The sequence below is a fragment of the Sylvia atricapilla genome, chromosome Z (genome assembly GCF_009819655.1).
Source record: "Sylvia atricapilla isolate bSylAtr1 chromosome Z, bSylAtr1.pri, whole genome shotgun sequence".
NCBI lineage: Eukaryota > Metazoa > Chordata > Aves > Passeriformes > Sylviidae > Sylvia > Sylvia atricapilla.
Window position 1 is genome coordinate 85588425 of NC_089174.1, and position 13283 is coordinate 85601707.

The window sequence follows — 13283 nt, forward strand, 5'->3', positions numbered from 1 at the left end:
CATAGAAGGAATTTGCTCTGTGATGTGGTCCTGTTGCACAGTTGGTTAGGTGCAGACAAGAGCAGCTGTCTTTTAAAATTATAATAACTATTATAACTGATGATGATGACTGGAATCAATAATCTGATATGCAATGCCAAGCCATATGCTCTTACACTTTCAAGGCAGTATTTTATGTGCTCTTGTTTTTATGTTTACAATACTAAAACCAGTATTTCAGTATTCAGAAATCAGTATTTCAGAAATACTGACTTTCGTTTGAGGCCTTTTGACAATCTGAAACTTTAGGCATACTTTGATTACAAATAACCCTTTTCAACTAAGCTTACACAGCAATCACATCTGTATGTGATCACCAGAACTCTGTAAATTAAAAGAATTCTATAGAAGCTAGAGAATTTTCAGATTTTATAACAGGCTTTCATGACTTCTAGTAGGCTTAACCAAAATGGAACATTCTTAGATGGGGGAGAATATCTTTCAGACTTCTAATCCATTTTAGTTTGCTTGTGGGCTGTGTACAAGAAACAGAACCCACGCTTCTGGTTGCAACACAGATTATTTATGGATGATTCATTGATCCAGGTGTAATGATGAAAAGTCACCTAAGTGAGCAGCAAAACCAGACTGTGTACAAAACTGGACATCAAGTTTTGCTTTGTAAAAGATATCTCAAACAGAGTGTAACCTGTGAAAAGTCATGGAAATCTGGAGTTGGTGTGTGTCAATATCTGGCTCTTTGTTTATTCAGTTACTGTGGTCAGCTGCTAATCCCATTCCCCCTCCACTGATGCAGGTGTAGGCACAAGTCTTCCATCTCTAGTTAGCACTCCTACACCTCACTGGCAACAACAACAAAAAAAGAACCTTGGTAAATTAAAAGTTGTAAACATAATTTGACATGGCTCAAGTGTGTCTCTCGCCACTTTCACTATGCCACAGTGATACAAGGCAACCTTCTTGTCAGGGGAGTTGGTCACTATGCAACTTCTGCACTTGTGGGTAAGACGTAAATAATAAGAGCTGAAAAAAGTCACCCCCAGAGAAAAGCCAATATCCAGAACACAAGGCTAATCATACCTTTTTGTTGAAAAATATTATAAATATGAACACTAGTAGATGAAGCGTCGCTGCAGGAACTCAAATCTATGTGGAAAAAGAACAGTACAAAACCTGACAAAGAATCTGGGACATGGTGCAGCCACTTCCATGCATAACATTTCATTATTTTTGAGTTTCTATGCAGACCTATGACCCACTTCAGTTCCCTCTGAAATCCATGGCAGATTTAATAGATGCTCTATTTTTTCGTTTTAATAGGCATTCTATTTATAGAAAAATGTGTAACTTAAAATTATGTGAATTCTAGTCTTGCTTCACCTCTGTTCCTCAAGGGATACTTCCTACTGAAGAACTAAATGCTGTTCCACAGCATAATTGTGACAGTAACCACGCAAAGTGCCTAAAATGCCTGTCATAGTATGTTCAGTATATTATCTTACACTGCAGAATAACCTTTATTTCTCAGCTACTAAAATACCATGGTCACAGTTTGTCATTAAGGCTGTGCCTGCTTTTGACAGACCATCCATCAAAATAAAAATCAAATTATTTTTTACTTCCTCAACTTCAACCTCCACCAATCAGTGTTTGCCAAAGCACAAGACTTTCAGGAAAGGCACTGATGACGCATGAAAGCAGCAAAACATGGAGTTGCTTGCCATTAGTGAGTCTTCTACTCTCTTCTGTAAAAACATATCTTAAAAGTTGATTCTCTGACACACTCTGCTTTTTAATTTTTTTTTTAATATGATCTAATAAAAAAGCCAAACCTTTCCTGCTACTACATCTGGGAAATATCAAGGTCATTTCCCTACAAAAGAATTCACTCTCAGTACGACGTTACTCAAAGTCCAGTTCCTATGATAGGCCTAATACAGCTTTCAGAAAAAGTAACATCAGGCAAAAAAAAACCAAAAAACCAATGCATCTGTTTAATAAAACTAAGTATTTATACAAGAGAAAAATAAAACAAAACAAAAAACCACCACACAGATATTGTCAGGGTAAAATTGTAGTGGCACTTAAGCTTAGATTTCAGTTATTCCTATTTCTTGCAAAGCAAGCCAGATTGGAACTCAGAAGTGCCCACAACACCCGGGCTATAGTGTGCCTCAGGAGGGGTGTGATTTGGTGTTCAGCCATACAGGCATATTTCAAGAGTGGTAAGTAGCACCCAGGGACAGCTGTCCAGGAAGAACAATGAAAATTGAATGATTTCACCCCCTTCTCCATCCCTACAGATGTGTGAGATGGTATTTCGTGTTCAGACTCAGATGTTTATTCTTATCTACATTACAGTCTCACAAACCATGAGTACTACAGCACTTCTAGCTAACAAAGTAAGAATGGAGCCATATCCATCTCTCTACAAGGCCTTTTAAAGATAAACTGTCCAATTAAAAATGACACTTAAATTACTTTTACTTTTAACCCAATAACCAACTACCCGTGGCCTGCAATGAAGATTTTTCTATCCAATTACCAAATACCACCCAGACCTATGAAGAAGAAGATGAAAAAGAAGGATTCAGCCTCCACCCTAAGACCTCTATCTTGCTTGATATATATTATTATATTCCAAAACCTTAAACTCTAAGTTTTCCACCTTGTGATATCACACTCTTCTGTTCAAACTACACACCCATAATCCCAGTTCTATCATTCAATATTGGAAGCCTGTTCCATGGTGTCAGGTCAATGCAGTGTTTGCTTGGGGGTCAGTGCCTGTCAGCACAGAAAATCCAAAATTCTCAGTGCCCAGGGTTCCAACAGGGAGGAGCAGCCAGGCACAATGGCAGGCACAGTGACATCCGCAGGAGCAGCCAGCAGCTTGAGAGTGGGTGAAGCAGTCCTGCAGGTCAGGTGTGCTTGCAAGCCCTACACAGGAAAAGGCTGGCATAGCAGTACTTACCTTTGTGTTAGCCTGCCTTTAAGTAAAAGCCTTTAACCTTCTTCTCCGTGGCCTTTAAAAGTGTATTAATGACCCAGTCTATAAGTAATAGACAAGCTCTCTCAATAAATATAGCTAGGTTCAAAAGAGCTCTAGAGCATTCTACACATTTTTCTCAGCCTCTGTGTTACTGCTTTTCCTCGTAAGCTCTTATGGGATGTGGAAAAATGAGCCACAAAAAGTACACAGGAGCTCCCTTTGCTGGCACACGAATCTAATGGGCCTCCAGCCAGCACCGAGCTGAAAGCCCTTGTGACCTTGCTAGGGTGACACTGCCACCCAAGCTAATAAGCTATATGCAGAGGCTGAGTGATTGGGGCTGGGCTTCACAAACATGCTTTTGAACTGGGGCTGGCTGGAGTCCAGGAAGCTGAGCACACACACATGCAGAGGGCATTTGTGCATGAGCTCAGCCAGCCATGGTCATATATTCACTGTGTCATCAGACTGCAGGCTACAGCTTCTCCCCATGGGATCTCAGTAGCTGCAAAGCCTCTACTCTACATTTCAACACAAATGACATGTATTTCACCTCACCTTCCCTCCTGAGACAATGGGAACCTTCTGCATTATACAAGCTATACAGTCATCTTCTGGCACTGTTTACTCCTAATAAATCACAGGATAGACTTGGCTGTTCCTTGCTGCAGGGACCACCCATTTCCACGTGGTTTGGGGAATATTCCTGTAATTACCATTGTTTTGCATACAAGGCACAATGATGTGTCTTCCAGTTTGTAACTGCTATGTCTCATATAGCAAACTTAAACCTTGGCCACAAAACAAACCTAAAATTCAGCTGTTTTTCTTTTCAAGAAACCACGCATTATGAAAGTCCTGTTCAGCTAAGGTTTTTTTCAAGACATCAATAAGCCTATGCAAATTATGACCATGTAATACAGTAAATGAGTGCTTCAGTTCACATTACTTCAATCACAGTTCAGTATAAATAAATACTAATGTTTTCTAACTTGGCCATCACTGGTTCTACGCAGTTCTTACTGCACATTTCAGCAAAGATATTGCAATTATTTGCCACACCGCCACTGACACAAAAGCAAGCATTTTTACTATTTGCATTATTTTATTAATGCAACTGGGACTTAACTCAGTTCTTTCACTCCCCTCCTGTTTTTCTCTCCTCTCTAAGACCTGTTGACAAAGCTGGATCCCTAAAGCTCCATATATCTGAAAACATGTAAGGTTATGCAAACAGAACACGAAATAAGTGTTGGAAAAGAAACTGAAAAGCAAGACTCTGTCTATGCATAAGAGTAAAAACTGTACAAAGTATAGAGAGAAAATGGCAGCTGTAATTAAATGTTAGAGAGTAGTTCCAGCAGGAAAAATAATCTAAAAGTTAGAACAGGAATGGGACAGAGAAATAGGCCTACTATTGTGCAAGTTACGCAGAAATCAAAATGTGGTATTTCAAGTGGGGAATAGGCACACCATGTATGTTAGGCAGCAATTCTGACAACTTAGGCGTGTCTGGCAAATATCTGCATGCTGGATGAATGTTGAAATCTCCTTTGAGAAGTAAGCCTGTACAACTAACGCATGTAATATCTCAAAAAGAATTCAGAGATTTTTTTCTGACTAATTTATAATTCTGTGCCTTACTATGTAGCAGCATCTGATGTTAAAAAAGGCCAGTTAGCACTTATTTAATTGCCCACATACTTGGTCACAAGCAGTAGCTTCTTTTTTTTAGAAATTGTCTGTATTATTTGCTATTATGTATCTTGCAGCCATCTTGGTAGTCATAATACTATTTTAAATTCAGAATTAGGAAGCATGATTCACAAGTTTGACACTGTGAAAACACACTTCTATTAAAAAGGTACCATTATTTATGTGTTATTAAACAGCTGGAAAAACTCTATTGGCACCAAAAAAAAATGTATTTAAGCCTATCAACTAGCACAGTGAAACCAGAAACTTTCAAATTATTTAATTAAGCTACTGTAGTTAATGGCTGAATGCAGTTTGCCTGCACTGAAGAAAACAGCTCAGTTACCCAAAATCCAATAGCAAAAAATACACAATCAATATTTCCCCCCTCTGGGAATGGGAGCAAATACCAGCTGCCACACTGTATGCATAACTGAGATCTGGCTCAAGGACCAGTATTCAGATTTGCATAAGAATGAGCAAGGAGTGTTTTAAAGCTGCCTACGTGACCCAGGAACATAAGTGCTCCTACTGAGAGTCAAAACCAGCAAGCCAAACTTGATACTTTAAACTCCCCTTAGGTATCTTTACCTTGACTTGCTTAAATACACCTCTAGGAGATGTCTTGGACAGGAACAGAGGGAAATCTAGGCACAGTGAAGAGCCCAGTATATAAATGGAGGGATTTCCATCACCTCCAGAGAGGGCAAGAGCTGGGCTTACATGTAAACAGAAGCATTCCCGCTAGATTTGCAGTTTAGGTGAGAAATTTGATGCATTTGATGCATTTGATGGTGAGAAATTCCTGCTAATGTCACTTTGTTACACCAGTTCAGCACACTGCGTTAGAAAAAAACACAGTTTGTGGCCATGTTTTGACTATGCAATGCAGATAATCGGGTCCATATGGGAACACACACCAGCTCTTTACAGGGCTGTACACTGGGAGACAGAGTGGTACAACTGCTCCTACCCAAACCCTTCACCCTGTCACAGAGGTCCTGCCACGACATTGGGAAGGTTATTGAATCTCCTGTGCTTTGGGCTCCCTCAGCCTGTAAAGGTAACAGAGGTACCAAATGTACCAGAGGTAACAGAGCATTCCAACTCCCATCCCTGCCCTGATGGGAAATACATCAGAGCCTATGAGCTTCTGATATAGGCCATGACTGATCACTGCAGCTACAACATTATCCTTAATCTAGGCCATCATGAGAAAATTAAGGCTCCTTTGTGTCCTCAGTGTTTCGAGACACAAATTTGGTTCCAAATAAGGAATTACTCCTTAATTAACAGTCTTTTCGGCATCATGCTTTTCAAACTTTTAAACATTTAAATAACAGAACAAACAAAAACAAAAAAACAAAAACTAAATAAAATAAAGTCCATCTAAAGATACAAGTATTAATTCAACTGAAATCTTGTACCAGTTAAAAATGGCAAAGTAAACAACACTGAAACATAAATACCTGAAACACAAGTGCTCTGACATTTTGTCAGAGATCAGTGTTTCTCTATTGCAAAAATGCATTCAGCTATCCTACTGTACTGGATATTAACAACTGTTCTTTCTTTAAACTCAAATTAGATTACAGTGTCAGTAGGTAATAATGGAGGTATTGTTCTCATAACATGTGCTTTCCTGTGCAATTCTGCTCCTGATAACTATTCAAATCAAGGAATTTAGGTGGAAGTAGAATGTTACAGCTTTTACGTCAAGCCATCTAACAAAATGCAAGTGTAAAGAAACAATAAATTCTACACCAGCAAGTGCTCAAATAAGTTTTTACTTCTGACATTACTGTGAAAACAACAACCTTAGGCATCTTTCCGGTGAGGCAAACTCTATAAACACTTACCTGGTCTGACCTTTCAAATCAGAAGTGTGAAGCTCACCTCTAGAAACAAGAACAGGGGAGAAGGGAATTTGGCCATGAATGCTCCTTTACCACATTGCCCCTGCAAACACAGTTCTGAGATGTTCAGGTTTCAGTGACACAAAACTTGCCTTTCTGCACAAACATATTGGAGCTACTGAATGGAAAAGGTGGGACTGAGAGGGAAGGGAATACAGCGCCAGCTCTCTGCCCTGTGGCCTGGTGCAGTGAGGAACAGCAGTGCAGAACTCCATCTGCTACTACACGAATCAACCACCTCAAAATAATTGTCTAGAGCTTGCAGAGGCCTCTAGTACAGGGGTAGGTGTCACCTGACTTTGTTCCTGCTTTCCTGCAATCCGTGAGTGCAGAAGTACCATGTCATGGAAAACTTTGCCTTGGAAACAGCAGAGGGCTGGGACATAAACCTGAGAGAGCTGTGCCTGGTTCCCTTTTACCAGAGTGGGAGGCTGAAGAGGGAAAAGGGAAAGGGAGGAAGCTGCTGGCTGCCATTCTGCTCTCTGCTTCCTGCCCTCTGGCTAGCAAAGGGTAGATTTCATCACCCACCTGCGTCACGACTGCTGCGAGTAAGGAGCCCAGCTGGAACCGTGTACACTGAGTGTTTTATTCAAAGGACTCAGATCCTTCTGGCTGCTGGTGTGAGCTTTTGCCAAGTCACATTCAGATCAATTCATCAGGTGAATTTGTGCATGATCCTAGGACTGCTTCTGGAACACAAGATAGCTGTAATTGGAATTTTCACCTCTGCTAAAGTGCCCTTGAAGATTTCTTCATACAATAGACAGGCATGCTGTAAACACCCTTGTTTGACCAGGAATAAAACTATCCCATTTGAATTTGCAAAGACACCCTCACAGCCTCTCAATCTTGTCCAAAACATAACACAGACATTGCATGCTTAGCACAGTTAACTTCCTCTCTATAAGGCTTAGTGCACCTTAAATGTCAGGTGGAAAACTGCAGATAACAAAATAAGGAGCCAATAATGCCCTGCTGCTGCAGAAAAAGACCTGGAGAAAAAACCTCCATTGTTGAAAGGTTTTAAAAACATGTTCAGACATGCTTTTTCTCATGTCAAGAGCAACCTAGGAGTTGCTGGGAGTATCAGCCTTCTCTCGAGGCAGGAGTTGGATCAGATGACTTTGGAGGAGCAGTTCTAGCCCAGTTTTTCTGTAAGTCTGTCTTGCACTACTTACCACCAGCTGCACCTACCCAAATGTAAGTTTACAAAGGCAAATGCTAACATCAGCCTTTGCTCACCCTCAAGTCTGATAAAAGTCTCATTGGAAGCCTTAAAAATTCAGTGAAGACATTAGGATTTTATTAATAATGTGATTAGTATTAATTATTTTTAATAATAATTATTGAAACAGTTATAAAATAGTATAGTATGATTAATTAATATAGTATAGTATATAAAATTATAGTATATAATAGTATATAAGATTAATTAATTCTGTCATAGTGGTAAGAAAATTCTCTGGTGATTCACAACACTACACTTTGGGTTTCTAAAGAACTACGCTTTACAAATATTTATTTTTTAATTTTTTTTCTTTGCTTGGGATGCTCTATCTCCAGCTTGCACACAGAATGGTATATATTACCTTCATGCAAGCAGACATGCAGTTGCTTACCAACATGTTTGCAACACTGACAGACCATATCAATTCACAGATGTTACAAATGCTTTTTGTTAAAGTAATGGACTGAAGTCTTATCAGTAAACTCTTCAAAAATAAGAGTGAAACTAATTAGTTAAGCACCCATATAAGCACTTTCCCAGCTGCTAAATAACATAACATCCTTAGCCAAAACTGGAGCCTGGGAAGAAGGTTTGTTTCTTAATTTATAGTCATACTAAAATCAGAAACATAGCAGCTAGCTGTACCCAGGCAGCTGCCAGGTGTGCCTTTGGCAAGATGCTGCTCCAAGAATTCTTTTCACCCACAGCGACATAAGGGTGGGAAGCAGAAAACCAGACACATTGACTGAACCAGAGGCCTGCAGTTTGACTATATAAAAGTCCTTAATTTCAGAATGAGTAGGAAAATGCTTTTATTTAAGGTCCAAATATAGAATCAGTACCCCAATATAAAGCATGTATGTGTTGACTGCATTGAAGAATCTGGATTCAAATTGGACTGGAATGAGGGAAAGCACACCTAAAACTATACAGAAAATACTCATATCAACCATTCCTTAAAAAGGATGAGATAGCATCTCAGTCAGAAAGTGTAATCCATTTGTCACAGGAGAAATTCATCACTTCACTATCCAGGGAGGGCTTGTAGGGAGCCCAGCTGGCAGTGTGTACACTGAGCAATTTCAGGGAGGCCCTGAAAAGGAGATGCCCTTGCCTGACAAGCCTCAGGATGCCTGGGGAGATCTATGTGCTCAGATAAACTGAAATTCCAGTGCTGAAACTCCAAAGCTTTTTCAAACCCAAAGCTTTCTCCCTCAGATTCACTGCTCCTGGGGGGTCACTAGTCCAGAACCACCTTCTGAGACAGTTAACTGCACTGAGAAGTGGAAACAAAACAGTGCTAAGGACTCCATGGAAAAGTGAGGCAGCAAGAAGTGGATAAACAACCAGGGCAGTTTAACATGGCAATTGCCTTCCTGCTGAACCAGTCATGTGGCTGTCCCTCAGGCTCGTATGCACGAGTTCCTTCACAGAACTGTCACCAAGCTTAAATTATTAATATCTGTGGAGCCTGTCAGAAGGCACCAAAAAACGCTCTCCTTGCAAAATAAATATGAAAGAGAGCAGATCCTTTAGCCACTTAAAGCCTGCTGACAAAGGGCTGAATCTTGCTCTGATCTTAATCCTGCAGATGGGCCTTCCAGCTCAGGCTGAAAAGCAGCATCCAGCACCAAGCTTGGCCATATTCCCATTTTGCAGTTAAACAATCATGATCCCAGGCTGTAGTTTCTTGATGGGGCTGCTTATTTGGAGCCTAACACCATTTCTGAGATAACTTTCAGGTTAAAATCAGGTAGTCTCATTGCCTGTTACTCACTCAGAGCAGTGTAGCAACCACGAAAAAGGGCAAACGATCAAGTACAAGTTGTTGAAACCAGTGGCAGCCTGGAGACCAATTCATGACATTTCCTGCTTTTTCCCATCAGTAAACTCTTCAAAAATAATAAGAAGAATTTATTACATCACAGGAATTCCATCACAGGAATGACTACCTAGCAAAACCAAAAAGATAAATCAGGAGTGAGTTTTCTTGGCAATTTGCACTAATGAGGACCTAGAATTTCTAATTCCTAACAGGAGATGAAAAGGGATCAGGAATTTTCCAAAGATTTTTTTGTGTGTTTTTCCCTGGAATGTGTTAACACCGCAAGAGCTTCTGCTATACCTAAGACAAATGCAAGTAGAGCTTGACTATTTTTTTTCTCCAAAAAAACTAAGTAGAGCCTAGTTAAGCCCTACAGCTGTGTTCACATGCTGGAATTAGTCAGAAATAGATGGTGTCACTTGGAGAGCAACAAATGGAATGAGATAAATAGGAAGAAGAAACAGGTTAGGGTCACACTGGACCTTTCTTGCATGCTTTTGCTGATGCTTAGATACAAATATAGGTAAAATAGATAAGCACTGCAGTGCACTTGAACGTGACAATGAAGATGATAATGAGAACTTACTCTACTGAGTGAGCAACAGTGAGTGAAAGATGGGGCTTGCTGGGAAAACCAGAGCAGAAAGCACACATAATTTCAATAGAAAATGAGACAAGATAGACCCTTACCCTCACTGAAGCCACTGGGGTTCATGATCCTGGCTGCAAAGATGCTTTTCAGCATGACAGCCCATTGGCACAACACAACTGGCAGCTGTAGAAGGATTTATGAAGATGATGCAGAGAAACAGATTGACTTTTGTAAGCTCTTGAAATAACTAGCAGCTGGGGAAGCTCATCCATGTCACCTAATCTGTCCAGCTCCACTTTGCAGGAATGCTCATGGCCCCAGTAACCCACCTGCAGTGCCACTGCACTGCCCTCTGGTTCACTGTGCAATTACTCTCACATGTAAGAAACATCCTCCTATGACTTGAGATTTTCCTGTTTCAGCTCCAGGCCATTGCACCTTGTCTTCCTTTCTTCTGAGAATGCGGGTAATTCCCTTCTTTCATTTATACCATTATCTCTGCAATTATTTATAGGCTGTAAATCTCCTGAGTCCTTCATTTAACACAGTTATTTCAGTGTCTTTTTCTGCAGTCTTACTTTTCTATCATCATCTATTACTGGCTTTGTATCATCTCTATTTTTAATAATTGCTACTATATGAGGTCTTGGGTGAATTCACCATTCTAACTGAAGGAAATCATAGCTATATGAATCAGAGACTCATTATTTTAATACCATTACTTGAGAAAAGGTAGCATGTTTTTGTGACAATGAGACTCAAAAGCACAGGCAACCTCATTTTCAAATGGCAAATCACATGTCCTAAACTTGGGGTGTAGAAACAAAGCTCTGAGAATTGTCAGAATGAACACCCAAAACATGGCAGCTTCCTTCAAATATATGGTAAGAAATACAAGAGCAAGTAGTTTTTTGCTAAATTAATAAATAGTAATGACAGCACCAGTCTAAAAGCAGGACCTCATCACAGAAATTATTAACAGAAGCTTTTCTCTAGGTGACAGTGATTCCCTTTTACAAAAATCAGTAAAAAATTTATATTTATATTTCATTTGAATAGTGGTGCATATTTACCTGAAAATACACCAAGTCTGATAATAATGATAACTACTGGAAAAGGCATGGATAGCATTTATTCTACAAAATGGTTGATGAATTTCAAATTTTTTCTAATGTTTCCTTTTAGAAAAAAAAATCTGGCTATGTATTAACCGCTGTTCTGAGGATTGAACCATCCAGTCTCTATTTCTACTGTACTTACCACTAAATTACTTGAGCACTTGCCAAGTATTGATAAATACACCCCCTGGAAGTGCCTTCTGACACTGGGGGACATTTTTTCCTTCATTCTACTTGGCAAAGAGGCATCAAAAAACTGATCTGCACAAGAATATTTGAAAATGGTTTCTACAAAGCCAAGCCATAAACTGAATCTAGATATCCTGGGCTGCTATCTTCACAGCAATATTCTTAGAAAAAAAAAACAGAGAAAGTAACTGTAGTTGGAAAGCCTAAAGAATGACTTGTTATATGCAAGTAAGATTTATCTTCGTGTAACAGGACATGCTATGCTGTATTGACACTGAAACTGATGGCAGAGATCATGATAAAATGGATCTCCAAGGAGTAACAGAGATGTGATAAAATTATAACCATGGCAAAAACACAGCTCTGCAAAGATACTTCCCTGTATTTTAAAGAATTTGGGTAAAATGAAATAATGTTTATGACTGTGCAGTAGTTTTGCCTCCTAATGGTGTGACAGACCTCAGGAAGAAAAGAAAGATCAAAATCAGTCTGGAATAGAAAGATATTAATGGGATAGACCTGGAGACTGGTATGGGCTACCAGACAGGATTGCAGGCACAGCACTGCAGTATTACATGGGGGAAAGGTATGTCAGGAACTTGTATTTTTACTTGAACTTTCCATGCATAGAAAAACATAATACTGACTGCTGTCAGTTCTGGCCACTTCAGCACATGGATGATGGGTGTATCTTCACCAGGTAGCAAATAAACCAACACTACTGTAATTGAGGGGCTTTTTCCTATTAGATTTTCCACATCAGAGCTGGTAAAAACAGGATTTGAATGATCACCAGCCAACTCACCTTGGATCAAATGAATTAAGCTGTTTATTGCAAAAGATCAAATTTTAAAAATTTGAGAGAATTAGTGTTCAAGAGTTTGCAATTTCTTCAAATGATCATTATATGCATTAGTAAATTTAAAAAGAAAGCCCATTGCACACGTACTAAATATGATCTTAAAATCAAAGATCCTCTAAGCATAACTCTGTAATTAAATTAATACTCGATTCACTTTTCAACAGAAAAATGACAATGCCATCAAGATGGTTAAAGAAAAAGAGGAAATAGTACAAGTGGAGCAGAGCTGAAACTCCAAATATCTTGTGGTGGCAAAGACAGTCTCTATCCTAAGATGTACTTTGGAAGAACAAAATGAACACTGTTTTTATTTAAGGAAGACAATGGGATAAGTTTCTCCAACTGGTCAGCCAGTCACCTACAGTCTCAACTTCAATAATACACTAAGTTTTAGAACAAATACAGAACAGAAAACTTCATAAGCTTCATGTGTGCTTGGAAAATGGGAGAAAGCAATTGGAATTTACCAGAATTTGATTGTACCCAGCTAACTTCACTCTTTCTTTCAATAAGCCATCTGAATTTTTCAGCTAATTAGCTGGACGAAGTCAGCATGTCACTCAGTAAAGAATCCAAATGAGATGAACATGAGAAACTATTAGTTAAGCAGCAAAGGCTGGTAATTTGTAAAAGAGTTGCCAGATGGAGTAACATATATAGCTCACAGGGTATATGAGGAGTAATGGTGAAAAGAAAACTTTAGGATAAAGGAGTTTTCTGAGAGGTGATCAGCCATGGGACCTATTAAATAATACTATCACCAATCTTAAATATCATCACCAACAGTCTAGGAATTAGGAGGTTAACAAAATTAAGTACATGAAGCTGGACAACACACTTTAGCAGACAAGCAACATATAAACTAA